This window comes from Ochotona princeps, chromosome Y (genome assembly GCF_030435755.1).
Source record: "Ochotona princeps isolate mOchPri1 chromosome Y, mOchPri1.hap1, whole genome shotgun sequence".
NCBI lineage: Eukaryota > Metazoa > Chordata > Mammalia > Lagomorpha > Ochotonidae > Ochotona > Ochotona princeps.
This window is the reverse complement of record NC_080866.1, coordinates 6,915,309-6,928,926: the sequence shown is the minus strand read 5'-3', so window position 1 is coordinate 6,928,926 and position 13,618 is coordinate 6,915,309.

Below are 13,618 nucleotides of genomic sequence, written 5' to 3'. Positions count from 1 at the left end.
AGAACTGGGAAATGAGTATTTGGAACTCAGACTACGGACTTCATAACTTAGAATTCAGAACAAAGAACTCAGTTCTCAGCACTCAGAAATCAGAACTCAGAACTCAGAATTCACACCTTAGAATTCGGAACTCAGAATCCTAAGTCAGAATTCAAAACTTGGCACTCAGAAATCAGAATTTGGAACTCAGAATACGGAATTCAGAACACAGAACTCAGAATTCAGAACTCAGTTCTCAGAACTCAGAACACAGTGTGGAGTACTCATGATTCAGAACTCAGAATTCACACCTTAGAATTCGGAACTCAGAATTCAGAACACACAATTCAGAACTCAAAACGCAGAAATCAGAACTGTAACTCAGGATTGTGAAATCAGAACTCCGAATTCAGAACGCAATGGAGAACTTTGAAGTCAGAAGTCAGAATCAATTACTCAGGGTACGTAACTCAGAATCCACGACTCAGAAATCAGAACTGAGATACAGATCTCAGAATTCAAAATTCAGAATTCAGAAGTCCGAATTCAGAGCCGGAACACAGAATTCGGAACTCAGAACTTAAAATTCAGTACTCAGAATTCAGAACTCAGAAATCTCAACTCTGAATTCTGGTCACAGAATTCACAACTCTGAAATCAGAATACAGACTGTAGAATTTAGAACTCCGAACTCAGAGCTAAGAGCTAAGAGTTGAGAATTCATAACTCAGTATTCAGAACTGAGAAATGAGAACTCAGAACTCAGATGTCACAGCTAAGAATTCAGAACTCACTTATCAGAACTCAGAACACAAATTCCGGACTCCGTAGTCAGAACTAGAAACTGCGAACTCAGAATTTGTAACTCAGAATTCTGAACTCAGAACTCAGAATTCAGAACGCAATGGAAAAATTTGAACTCAGAACTCAGAATACAGTACTCAAGATTCAGACCTCAAAATTCAGAACTCGGCACTCATAAAAACATAATGCACAACAAAATCTCAAATCTCAGAATTCCAAACTCAGAAAATAGAACTAACAACTCAGAATTCAAACTCAGATCTCAGAGTGTAGCACTTGGGATTGAGAATTCATGCCTCAGAACTCAGAACTCAGAATTCAGAATTCAGAGTTCAGAACTCAGCATGACAACTCAGTATTCAGATCTCGCAGTTCAGCACACAGAATTGACAACTTAGAAATCAGAACACACAATACAGTGATCAGTATTCAGAGTTCAGCATGCAGACTCAAACTCACAATTCAGAACTCAGCACTCAGAACTCAGAATGCAGACCTCAGGAACCAGAACTCAGAGTTTACAACCCTGAAGTCAGAATTCTCATTTCAGAACTGAAATTCATAACTCAGAACACAAGACTCAGATGTCAGAACTCAGAACTCAGAAGTCAGAACTCAGAACTCAGAACTCAGAACTCAGAACTCGATAGTTAGACTTCAGAATATAGAACTCAGATATTCGGACTCCTAACTCAGACAAAGAACTCAGAGTTGAAATTTCAGAACTCAGAAGTCACAATTCAGCACACAGAATTCGTGACTAGGAATTCATAAATGAGACTCAGTTCTCAAAATTCACAAATCAGAATTCAGAAATCCGAATTCAGAGCCCAGGACACAGAATTCGGAACGCAGAATTCAGAACTCAAAATTCAGTACGCAGAATTCGGAACTCAGAACTCACAACTCTGAATGCTGATCTCAGAATCCACAACTCTGAATTCAGAATACAGGCTTCAGTTTAGAACTCCGAACTCAGATCTCAGAACTAAGAGTTGAGAATTCATAACTCAGAACTCAGAATTCAGAAATGATGACTCAGAACTTGGAATTCCGAACTCAGAAATCACAACTCAGTATTCAGAACCCAGAATTCATAACCCAGAATTCTCACCTTAGAATTCTGAACTCAGAATTCAAACTCGAATATCAGAACTGGGAAATGAGTATTTGGAACTCAGACTACAGACTTCATAACTTAGAATTCAGAACAAAGAACTCAGTTCTCAGCACTCAGAAATCAGAACTCAGAACTCAGAATTCACACCTTAGAATTCGGAACTCAGAATCCTAAGTCAGAATTCAAAACTTGGCACTCAGAAATCAGAATTTGGAACTCAGAATACGGAATTCAGAACACAGAACTCAGAATTCAGAACTCAGTTCTCAGAACTCAGAACACAGTGTGGAGTACTCATGATTCAGAACTCAGAATTCACACCTTAGAATTCGGAACTCAGAATTCAGAACACACAATTCAGAACTCAAAACGCAGAAATCAGAACTGTAACTCAGGATTGTGAAATCAGAACTCCGAATTCAGAACGCAATGGAGAACTTTGAAGTCAGAAGTCAGAATCAATTACTCAGGGTACGTAACTCAGAATCCACGACTCAGAAATCAGAACTGAGATACAGATCTCAGAATTCAAAATTCAGAATTCAGAAGTCCGAATTCAGAGCCGGAACACAGAATTCGGAACTCAGAACTTAAAATTCAGTACTCAGAATTCAGAACTCAGAAATCTCAACTCTGAATTCTGGTCACAGAATTCACAACTCTGAAATCAGAATACAGACTGTAGAATTTAGAACTCCGAACTCAGAGCTAAGAGCTAAGAGTTGAGAATTCATAACTCAGTATTCAGAACTGAGAAATGAGAACTCAGAACTCAGATGTCACAGCTAAGAATTCAGAACTCACTTATCAGAACTCAGTGATCAGAACTCAGAACACAAAATTCCGGACTCAGTAGTCAGAACTAGAAACTGCGAACTCAGAATTTGTAACTCAGAATTCTGAACTCAGAACTCAGAATTCAGAACGCAATTGAAAAATTTGAACTCAGAACTCAGAATACAGTACTCAAGATTCAGACCTCAAAATTCAGAACTCGGCACTCATAGAAACATAATGCACAACAAAATCTCAAATCTCAGAATTCAAAACTCAGAAAATAGAACTAACAACTCAGAATTCAAACTCAGATCTCAGAGTGTAGCACTTTGGATTGAGAATTCATGCCTCAGAACTCAGAACTCAGAATTCAGAATTCAGAGTTCAGAACTCAGCATGACAACTCAGTATTCAGATCTCGCAGTTCAGCACACAGAATTGACAACTTAGAAATCAGAACACACAATACAGTGATCAGTATTCAGAGTTCAGCATGCAGACTCAAACTCACAATTCAGAACTCAGCACTCAGAACTCAGAATGCAGACCTCAGGAACCAGAACTCAGAGTTTACAACCCTGAAGTCAGAATTCTCATTTCAGAACTGAAATTCATAACTCAGAACACAAGACTCAGATGTCAGAAGTCAGAACTCAGAAGTCAGAACTCAGAACTCAGAACTCAGAACTCAGAACTCGATAGTTAGACTTCAGAATATAGAACTCAGATATTCGGACTCCTAACTCAGACAAAGAACTCAGAGTTGAAATTTCAGAACTCAGAAGTCACAATTCACCACACAGAATTCGTGACTAGGAATTCATAAATGAGACTCAGTTCTCAAAATTCACAAATCAGAATTCAGAAATCCGAATTCAGAGCCCAGGACACAGAATTCGGAACGCAGAATTCGGAACTCAGAACTCACAACTCTGAATGCTGATCTCAGAATCCACAACTCTGAATTCAGAATACAGGCTTCAGTTTAGAACTCCGAACTCAGATCTCAGAACTAAGAGTTGAGAATTCATAACTCAGAACTCAGAATTCAGAAATGATGACTCAGAACTTGGAATTCCGAACTCAGAAATCACAACTCAATATTCAGAACCCAGAATTCATAACCCAGAATTCTCACCTTAGAATTCTGAACTCAGAATTCAAACTCGAATATCAGAACTGGGAAATGAGTATTTGGAACTCAGACTACGGACTTCATAACTTAGAATTCAGAACAAAGAACTCAGTTCTCAGCACTCAGAAATCAGAACTCAGAACTCAGAATTCACACCTTAGAATTCGGAACTCAGAATCCTAAGTCAGAATTCAAAACTTGGCACTCAGAAATCAGAATTTGGAACTCAGAATACGGAATTCAGAACACAGAACTCAGAATTCAGAACTCAGTTCTCAGAACTCAGAACACAGTGTGGAGTACTCATGATTCAGAACTCAGAATTCACACCTTAGAATTCGGAACTCAGAATTCAGAACACACAATTCAGAACTCAAAACGCAGAAATCAGAACTGTAACTCAGGATTGTGAAATCAGAACTCAGAATTCAGAACGCAATGGAGAACTTTGAAGTCAGAACTCAGAATCAATTACTCAGGGTACGTAACTCAGAATCCACGACTCAGAAATCAGAACTGAGATACAGATCTCAGAATTCAAAATTCAGAATTCAGAAGTCCGAATTCAGAGCCGGAACACAGAATTCGGAACTCAGAACTTAAAATTCAGTACTCAGAATTCAGAACTCAGAAATCTCAACTCTGAATTCTGGTCACAGAATTCACAACTCTGAAATCAGAATACAGACTGTAGAATTTAGAACTCCGAACTCAGAGCTAAGAGCTAAGAGTTGAGAATTCATAACTCAGTATTCAGAACTGAGAAATGAGAACTCAGAACTCAGATGTCACAGCTAAGAATTCAGAACTCACTTATCAGAACTCAGAACACAAATTCCGGACTCCGTAGTCAGAACTAGAAACTGCGAACTCAGAATTTGTAACTCAGAATTCTGAACTCAGAACTCAGAATTCAGAACGCAATGGAAAAATTTGAACTCAGAACTCAGAATACAGTACTCAAGATTCAGACCTCAAAATTCAGAACTCGGCACTCATAAAAACATAATGCACAACAAAATCTCAAATCTCAGAATTCAAAACTCAGAAAATAGAACTAACAACTCAGAATTCAAACTCAGATCTCAGAGTGTAGCACTTGGGATTGAGAATTCATGCCTCAGAACTCAGAACTCAGAATTCAGAATTCAGAGTTCAGAACTCAGCATGACAACTCAGTATTCAGATCTCGCAGTTCAGCACACAGAATTGACAACTTAGAAATCAGAACACACAATACAGTGATCAGTATTCAGAGTTCAGCATGCAGACTCAAACTCACAATTCAGAACTCAGCACTCAGAACTCAGAATGCAGACCTCAGGAACCAGAACTCAGAGTTTACAACCCTGAACTCAGAATTCTCATTTCAGAACTGAAATTCATAACTCAGAACACAAGACTCAGATGTCAGAACTCAGAACTCAGAAGTCAGAACTCAGAACTCAGAACTCAGAACTCAGAACTCGATAGTTAGACTTCAGAATATAGAACTCAGATATTCGGACTCCTAACTCAGACAAAGAACTCAGAGTTGAAATTTCAGAACTCAGAAGTCACAATTCAGCACACAGAATTCGTGACTAGGAATTCATAAATGAGACTCAGTTCTCAAAATTCACAAATCAGAATTCAGAAATCCGAATTCAGAGCCCAGGACACAGAATTCGGAACGCAGAATTCAGAACTCAAAATTCAGTACGCAGAATTCGGAACTCAGAACTCACAACTCTGAATGCTGATCTCAGAATCCACAACTCTGAATTCAGAATACAGGCTTCAGTTTAGAACTCCGAACTCAGATCTCAGAACTAAGAGTTGAGAATTCATAACTCAGAACTCAGAATTCAGAAATGATGACTCAGAACTTGGAATTCAGAACTCAGAAATCACAACTCAGTATTCAGAACCCAGAATTCATAACCCAGAATTCTCACCTTAGAATTCTGAACTCAGAATTCAAACTCGAATATCAGAACTGGGAAATGAGTATTTGGAACTCAGACTACGGACTTCATAACTTAGAATTCAGAACAAAGAACTCAGTTCTCAGCACTCAGAAATCAGAACTCAGAACTCAGAATTCACACCTTAGAATTCGGAACTCAGAATCCTAAGTCAGAATTCAAAACTTGGCACTCAGAAATCAGAATTTGGAACTCAGAATACGGAATTCAGAACACAGAACTCAGAATTCAGAACTCAGTTCTCAGAACTCAGAACACAGTGTGGAGTACTCATGATTCAGAACTCAGAATTCACACCTTAGAATTCGGAACTCAGAATTCAGAACACACAATTCAGAACTCAAAACGCAGAAATCAGAACTGTAACTCAGGATTGTGAAATCAGAACTCAGAATTCAGAACGCAATGGAGAACTTTGAAGTCAGAACTCAGAATCAATTACTCAGGGTACGTAACTCAGAATCCACGACTCAGAAATCAGAACTGAGATACAGATCTCAGAATTCAAAATTCAGAATTCAGAAGTCCGAATTCAGAGCCGGAACACAGAATTCGGAACTCAGAACTTAAAATTCAGTACTCAGAATTCAGAACTCAGAAATCTCAACTCTGAATTCTGGTCACAGAATTCACAACTCTGAAATCAGAATACAGACTGTAGAATTTAGAACTCCGAACTCAGAGCTAAGAGCTAAGAGTTGAGAATTCATAACTCAGTATTCAGAACTGAGAAATGAGAACTCAGAACTCAGATGTCACAGCTAAGAATTCAGAACTCACTTATCAGAACTCAGTGATCAGAACTCAGAACACAAAATTCCGGACTCAGTAGTCAGAACTAGAAACTGCGAACTCAGAATTTGTAACTCAGAATTCTGAACTCAGAACTCAGAATTCAGAACGCAATTGAAAAATTTGAACTCAGAACTCAGAATACAGTACTCAAGATTCAGACCTCAAAATTCAGAACTCGGCACTCATAAAAACATAATGCACAACAAAATCTCAAATCTCAGAATTCCAAACTCAGAAAATAGAACTAACAACTCAGAATTCAAACTCAGATCTCAGAGTGTAGCACTTGGGATTGAGAATTCATGCCTCAGAACTCAGAACTCAGAATTCAGAATTCAGAGTTCAGAACTCAGCATGACAACTCAGTATTCAGATCTCGCAGTTCAGCACACAGAATTGACAACTTAGAAATCAGAACACACAATACAGTGATCAGTATTCAGAGTTCAGCATGCAGACTCAAACTCACAATTCAGAACTCAGCACTCAGAACTCAGAATGCAGACCTCAGGAACCAGAACTCAGAGTTTACAACCCTGAACTCAGAATTCTCATTTCAGAACTGAAATTCATAACTCAGAACACAAGACTCAGATGTCAGAACTCAGAACTCAGAAGTCAGAACTCAGAACTCAGAACTCAGAACTCAGAACTCGATAGTTAGACTTCAGAATATAGAACTCAGATATTCGGACTCCTAACTCAGACAAAGAACTCAGAGTTGAAATTTCAGAACTCAGAAGTCACAATTCACCACACATAATTCGTGACTAGGAATTCATAAATGAGACTCAGTTCTCAAAATTCACAAATCAGAATTCAGAAATCCGAATTCAGAGCCCAGGACACAGAATTCGGAACGCAGAATTCAGAACTCAGAACTCACAACTCTGAATGCTGATCTCAGAATCCACAACTGTGAATTCAGAATACAGGCTTCAGTTTAGAACTCCGAACTCAGATCTCAGAACTAAGAGTTGAGAATTCATAACTCAGAACTCAGAATTCAGAAATGATGACTCAGAACTTGGAATTCCGAACTCAGAAATCACAACTCAATATTCAGAACCCAGAATTCATAACCCAGAATTCTCACCTTAGAATTCTGAACTCAGAATTCAAACTCGAATATCAGAACTGGGAAATGAGTATTTGGAACTCAGACTACGGACTTCATAACTTAGAATTCAGAACAAAGAACTCAGTTCTCAGCACTCAGAAATCAGAACTCAGAACTCAGAATTCACACCTTAGAATTCGGAACTCAGAATCCTAAGTCAGAATTCAAAACTTGGCACTCAGAAATCAGAATTTGGAACTCAGAATACGGAATTCAGAACACAGAACTCAGAATTCAGAACTCAGTTCTCAGAACTCAGAACACAGTGTGGAGTACTCATGATTCAGAACTCAGAATTCACACCTTAGAATTCGGAACTCAGAATTCAGAACACACAATTCAGAACTCAAAACGCAGAAATCAGAACTGTAACTCAGGATTGTGAAATCAGAACTCAGAATTCAGAACGCAATGGAGAACTTTGAAGTCAGAACTCAGAATCAATTACTCAGGGTACGTAACTCAGAATCCACGACTCAGAAATCAGAACTGAGATACAGATCTCAGAATTCAAAATTCAGAATTCAGAAGTCCGAATTCAGAGCCGGAACACAGAATTCGGAACTCAGAACTTAAAATTCAGTACTCAGAATTCAGAACTCAGAAATCTCAACTCTGAATTCTGGTCACAGAATTCACAACTCTGAAATCAGAATACAGACTGTAGAATTTAGAACTCCGAACTCAGAGCTAAGAGCTAAGAGTTGAGAATTCATAACTCAGTATTCAGAACTGAGAAATGAGAACTCAGAACTCAGATGTCACAGCTAAGAATTCAGAACTCACTTATCAGAACTCAGTGATCAGAACTCAGAACACAAAATTCCGGACTCAGTAGTCAGAACTAGAAACTGCGAACTCAGAATTTGTAACTCAGAATTCTGAACTCAGAACTCAGAATTCAGAACGCAATTGAAAAATTTGAACTCAGAACTCAGAATACAGTACTCAAGATTCAGACCTCAAAATTCAGAACTCGGCACTCATAAAAACATAATGCACAACAAAATCTCAAATCTCAGAATTCCAAACTCAGAAAATAGAACTAACAACTCAGAATTCAAACTCAGATCTCAGAGTGTAGCACTTGGGATTGAGAATTCATGCCTCAGAACTCAGAACTCAGAATTCAGAATTCAGAGTTCAGAACTCAGCATGACAACTCAGTATTCAGATCTCGCAGTTCAGCACACAGAATTGACAACTTAGAAATCAGAACACACAATACAGTGATCAGTATTCAGAGTTCAGCATGCAGACTCAAACTCACAATTCAGAACTCAGCACTCAGAACTCAGAATGCAGACCTCAGGAACCAGAACTCAGAGTTTACAACCCTGAACTCAGAATTCTCATTTCAGAACTGAAATTCATAACTCAGAACACAAGACTCAGATGTCAGAACTCAGAACTCAGAAGTCAGAACTCAGAAGTCAGAACTCAGAACTCGATAGTTAGACTTCAGAATATAGAACTCAGATATTCGGACTCCTAACTCAGACAAAGAACTCAGAGTTGAAATTTCAGAACTCAGAAGTCACAATTCACCACAAAGAATTCGTGACTAGGAATTCATAAATGAGACTCAGTTCTCAAAATTCACAAATCAGAATTCAGAAATCCGAATTCAGAGCCCAGGACACAGAATTCGGAACGCAGAATTCAGAACTCAGAACTCACAACTCTGAATGCTGATCTCAGAATCCACAACTGTGAATTCAGAATACAGGCTTCAGTTTAGAACTCCGAACTCAGATCTCAGAACTAAGAGTTGAGAATTCATAACTCAGAACTCAGAATTCAGAAATGATGACTCAGAACTTGGAATTCCGAACTCAGAAATCACAACTCAATATTCAGAACCCAGAATTCATAACCCAGAATTCTCACCTTAGAATTCTGAACTCAGAATTCAAACTCGAATATCAGAACTGGGAAATGAGTATTTGGAACTCAGACTACGGACTTCATAACTTAGAATTCAGAACAAAGAACTCAGTTCTCAGCACTCAGAAATCAGAACTCAGAACTCAGAATTCACACCTTAGAATTCGGAACTCAGAATCCTAAGTCAGAATTCAAAACTTGGCACTCAGAAATCAGAATTTGGAACTCAGAATACGGAATTCAGAACACAGAACTCAGAATTCAGAACTCAGTTCTCAGAACTCAGAACACAGTGTGGAGTACTCATGATTCAGAACTCAGAATTCACACCTTAGAATTCGGAACTCAGAATTCAGAACACACAATTCAGAACTCAAAACGCAGAAATCAGAACTGTAACTCAGGATTGTGAAATCAGAACTCAGAATTCAGAACGCAATGGAGAACTTTGAAGTCAGAACTCAGAATCAATTACTCAGGGTACGTAACTCAGAATCCACGACTCAGAAATCAGAACTGAGATACAGATCTCAGAATTCAAAATTCAGAATTCAGAAGTCCGAATTCAGAACCGGAACACAGAATTCGGAACTCAGAACTTAACATTCAGTACTCAGAATTCAGAACTCAGAAATCTCAACTCTGAATTCTGGTCACAGAATTCACAACTCTGAAATCAGAATACAGACTGTAGAATTTAGAACTCCGAACTCAGAGCTAAGAGCTAAGAGTTGAGAATTCATAACTCAGTATTCAGAACTGAGAAATGAGAACTCAGAACTCAGATGTCACAGCTAAGAATTCAGAACTCACTTATCAGAACTCAGTGATCAGAACTCAGAACACAAAATTCCGGACTCAGTAGTCAGAACTAGAAACTGCGAACTCAGAATTTGTAACTCAGAATTCTGAACTCAGAACTCAGAATTCAGAACGCAATTGAAAAATTTGAACTCAGAACTCAGAATACAGTACTCAAGATTCAGACCTCAAAATTCAGAACTCGGCACTCATAAAAACATAATGCACAACAAAATCTCAAATCTCAGAATTCCAAACTCAGAAAATAGAACTAACAACTCTGAATTCAAACTCAGATCTCAGAGTGTAGCACTTGGGATTGAGAATTCATGCCTCAGAACTCAGAACTCAGAATTCAGAATTCAGAGTTCAGAACTCAGCATGACAACTCAGTATTCAGATCTCGCAGTTCAGCACACAGAATTGACAACTTAGAAATCAGAACACACAATACAGTGATCAGTATTCAGAGTTCAGCATGCAGACTCAAACTCACAATTCAGAACTCAGCACTCAGAACTCAGAATGCAGACCTCAGGAACCAGAACTCAGAGTTTACAACCCTGAACTCAGAATTCTCATTTCAGGACTGAAATTCATAACTCAGAACACAAGACTCAGATGTCAGAACTCAGAACTCAGAAGTCAGAAGTCAGAACTCAGAACTCAGAACTCGATAGTTAGACTTCAGAATATAGAACTCAGATATTCGGACTCCTAACTCAGACAAAGAACTCAGAGTTGAAATTTCAGAACTCAGAAGTCACAATTCACCACACAGAATTCGTGACTAGGAATTCATAAATGAGACTCAGTTCTCAAAATTCACAAATCAGAATTCAGAAATCCGAATTCAGAGCCCAGGACACAGAATTCGGAACGCAGAATTCAGAACTCAGAACTCACAACTCTGAATGCTGATCTCAGAATCCACAACTGTGAATTCAGAATACAGGCTTCAGTTTAGAACTCCGAACTCAGATCTCAGAACTAAGAGTTGAGAATTCATAACTCAGAACTCAGAATTCAGAAATGATGACTCAGAACTTGGAATTCCGAACTCAGAAATCACAACTCAATATTCAGAACCCAGAATTCATAACCCAGAATTCTCACCTTAGAATTCTGAACTCAGAATTCAAACTCGAATATCAGAACTGGGAAATGAGTATTTGGAACTCAGACTACGGACTTCATAACTTAGAATTCAGAACAAAGAACTCAGTTCTCAGCACTCAGAAATCAGAACTCAGAACTCAGAATTCACACCTTAGAATTCGGAACTCAGAATCCTAAGTCAGAATTCAAAACTTGGCACTCAGAAATCAGAATTTGGAACTCAGAATACGGAATTCAGAACACAGAACTCAGAATTCAGAACTCAGTTCTCAGAACTCAGAACACAGTGTGGAGTACTCATGATTCAGAACTCAGAATTCACACCTTAGAATTCGGAACTCAGAATTCAGAACACACAATTCAGAACTCAAAACGCAGAAATCAGAACTGTAACTCAGGATTGTGAAATCAGAACTCAGAATTCAGAACGCAATGGAGAACTTTGAAGTCAGAACTCAGAATCAATTACTCAGGGTACGTAACTCAGAATCCACGACTCAGAAATCAGAACTGAGATACAGATCTCAGAATTCAAAATTCAGAATTCAGAAGTCCGAATTCAGAGCCGGAACACAGAATTCGGAACTCAGAACTTAAAATTCAGTACTCAGAATTCAGAACTCAGAAATCTCAACTCTGAATTCTGGTCACAGAATTCACAACTCTGAAATCAGAATACAGACTGTAGAATTTAGAACTCCGAACTCAGAGCTAAGAGCTAAGAGTTGAGAATTCATAACTCAGTATTCAGAACTGAGAAATGAGAACTCAGAACTCAGATGTCACAGCTAAGAATTCAGAACTCACTTATCAGAACTCAGTGATCAGAACTCAGAACACAAAATTCCGGACTCAGTAGTCAGAACTAGAAACTGCGAACTCAGAATTTGTAACTCAGAATTCTGAACTCAGAACTCAGAATTCAGAACGCAATTGAAAAATTTGAACTCAGAACTCAGAATACAGTACTCAAGATTCAGACCTCAAAATTCAGAACTCGGCACTCATAAAAACATAATGCACAACAAAATCTCAAATCTCAGAATTCCAAACTCAGAAAATAGAACTAACAACTCAGAATTCAAACTCAGATCTCAGAGTGTAGCACTTGGGATTGAGAATTCATGCCTCAGAACTCAGAACTCAGAATTCAGAATTCAGAGTTCAGAACTCAGCATGACAACTCAGTATTCAGATCTCGCAGTTCAGCACACAGAATTGACAACTTAGAAATCAGAACACACAATACAGTGATCAGTATTCAGAGTTCAGCATGCAGACTCAAACTCACAATTCAGAACTCAGCACTCAGAACTCAGAATGCAGACCTCAGGAACCAGAACTCAGAGTTTACAACCCTGAACTCAGAATTCTCATTTCAGAACTGAAATTCATAACTCAGAACACAAGACTCAGATGTCAGAACTCAGAACTCAGAAGTCAGAACTCAGAAGTCAGAACTCAGAACTCGATAGTTAGACTTCAGAATATAGAACTCAGATATTCGGACTCCTAACTCAGACAAAAGAACTCAGAGTTGAAATTTCAGAACTCAGAAGTCACAATTCACCACAAAGAATTCGTGACTAGGAATTCATAAATGAGACTCAGTTCTCAAAATTCACAAATCAGAATTCAGAAATCCGAATTCAGAGCCCAGGACACAGAATTCGGAACGCAGAATTCAGAACTCAGAACTCACAACTCTGAATGCTGATCTCAGAATCCACAACTGTGAATTCAGAATACAGGCTTCAGTTTAGAACTCCGAACTCAGATCTCAGAACTAAGAGTTGAGAATTCATAACTCAGAACTCAGAATTCAGAAATGATGACTCAGAACTTGGAATTCCGAACTCAGAAATCACAACTCAATATTCAGAACCCAGAATTCATAACCCAGAATTCTCACCTTAGAATTCTGAACTCAGAATTCAAACTCGAATATCAGAACTGGGAAATGAGTATTTGGAACTCAGACTACGGACTTCATAACTTAGAATTCAGAACAAAGAACTCAGTTCTCAGCACTCAGAAATCAGAACTCAGAACTCAGAATTCACACCTTAGAATTCGGAACTCAGAATCCTAAGTCAGAATTCAAAACTTGGCAC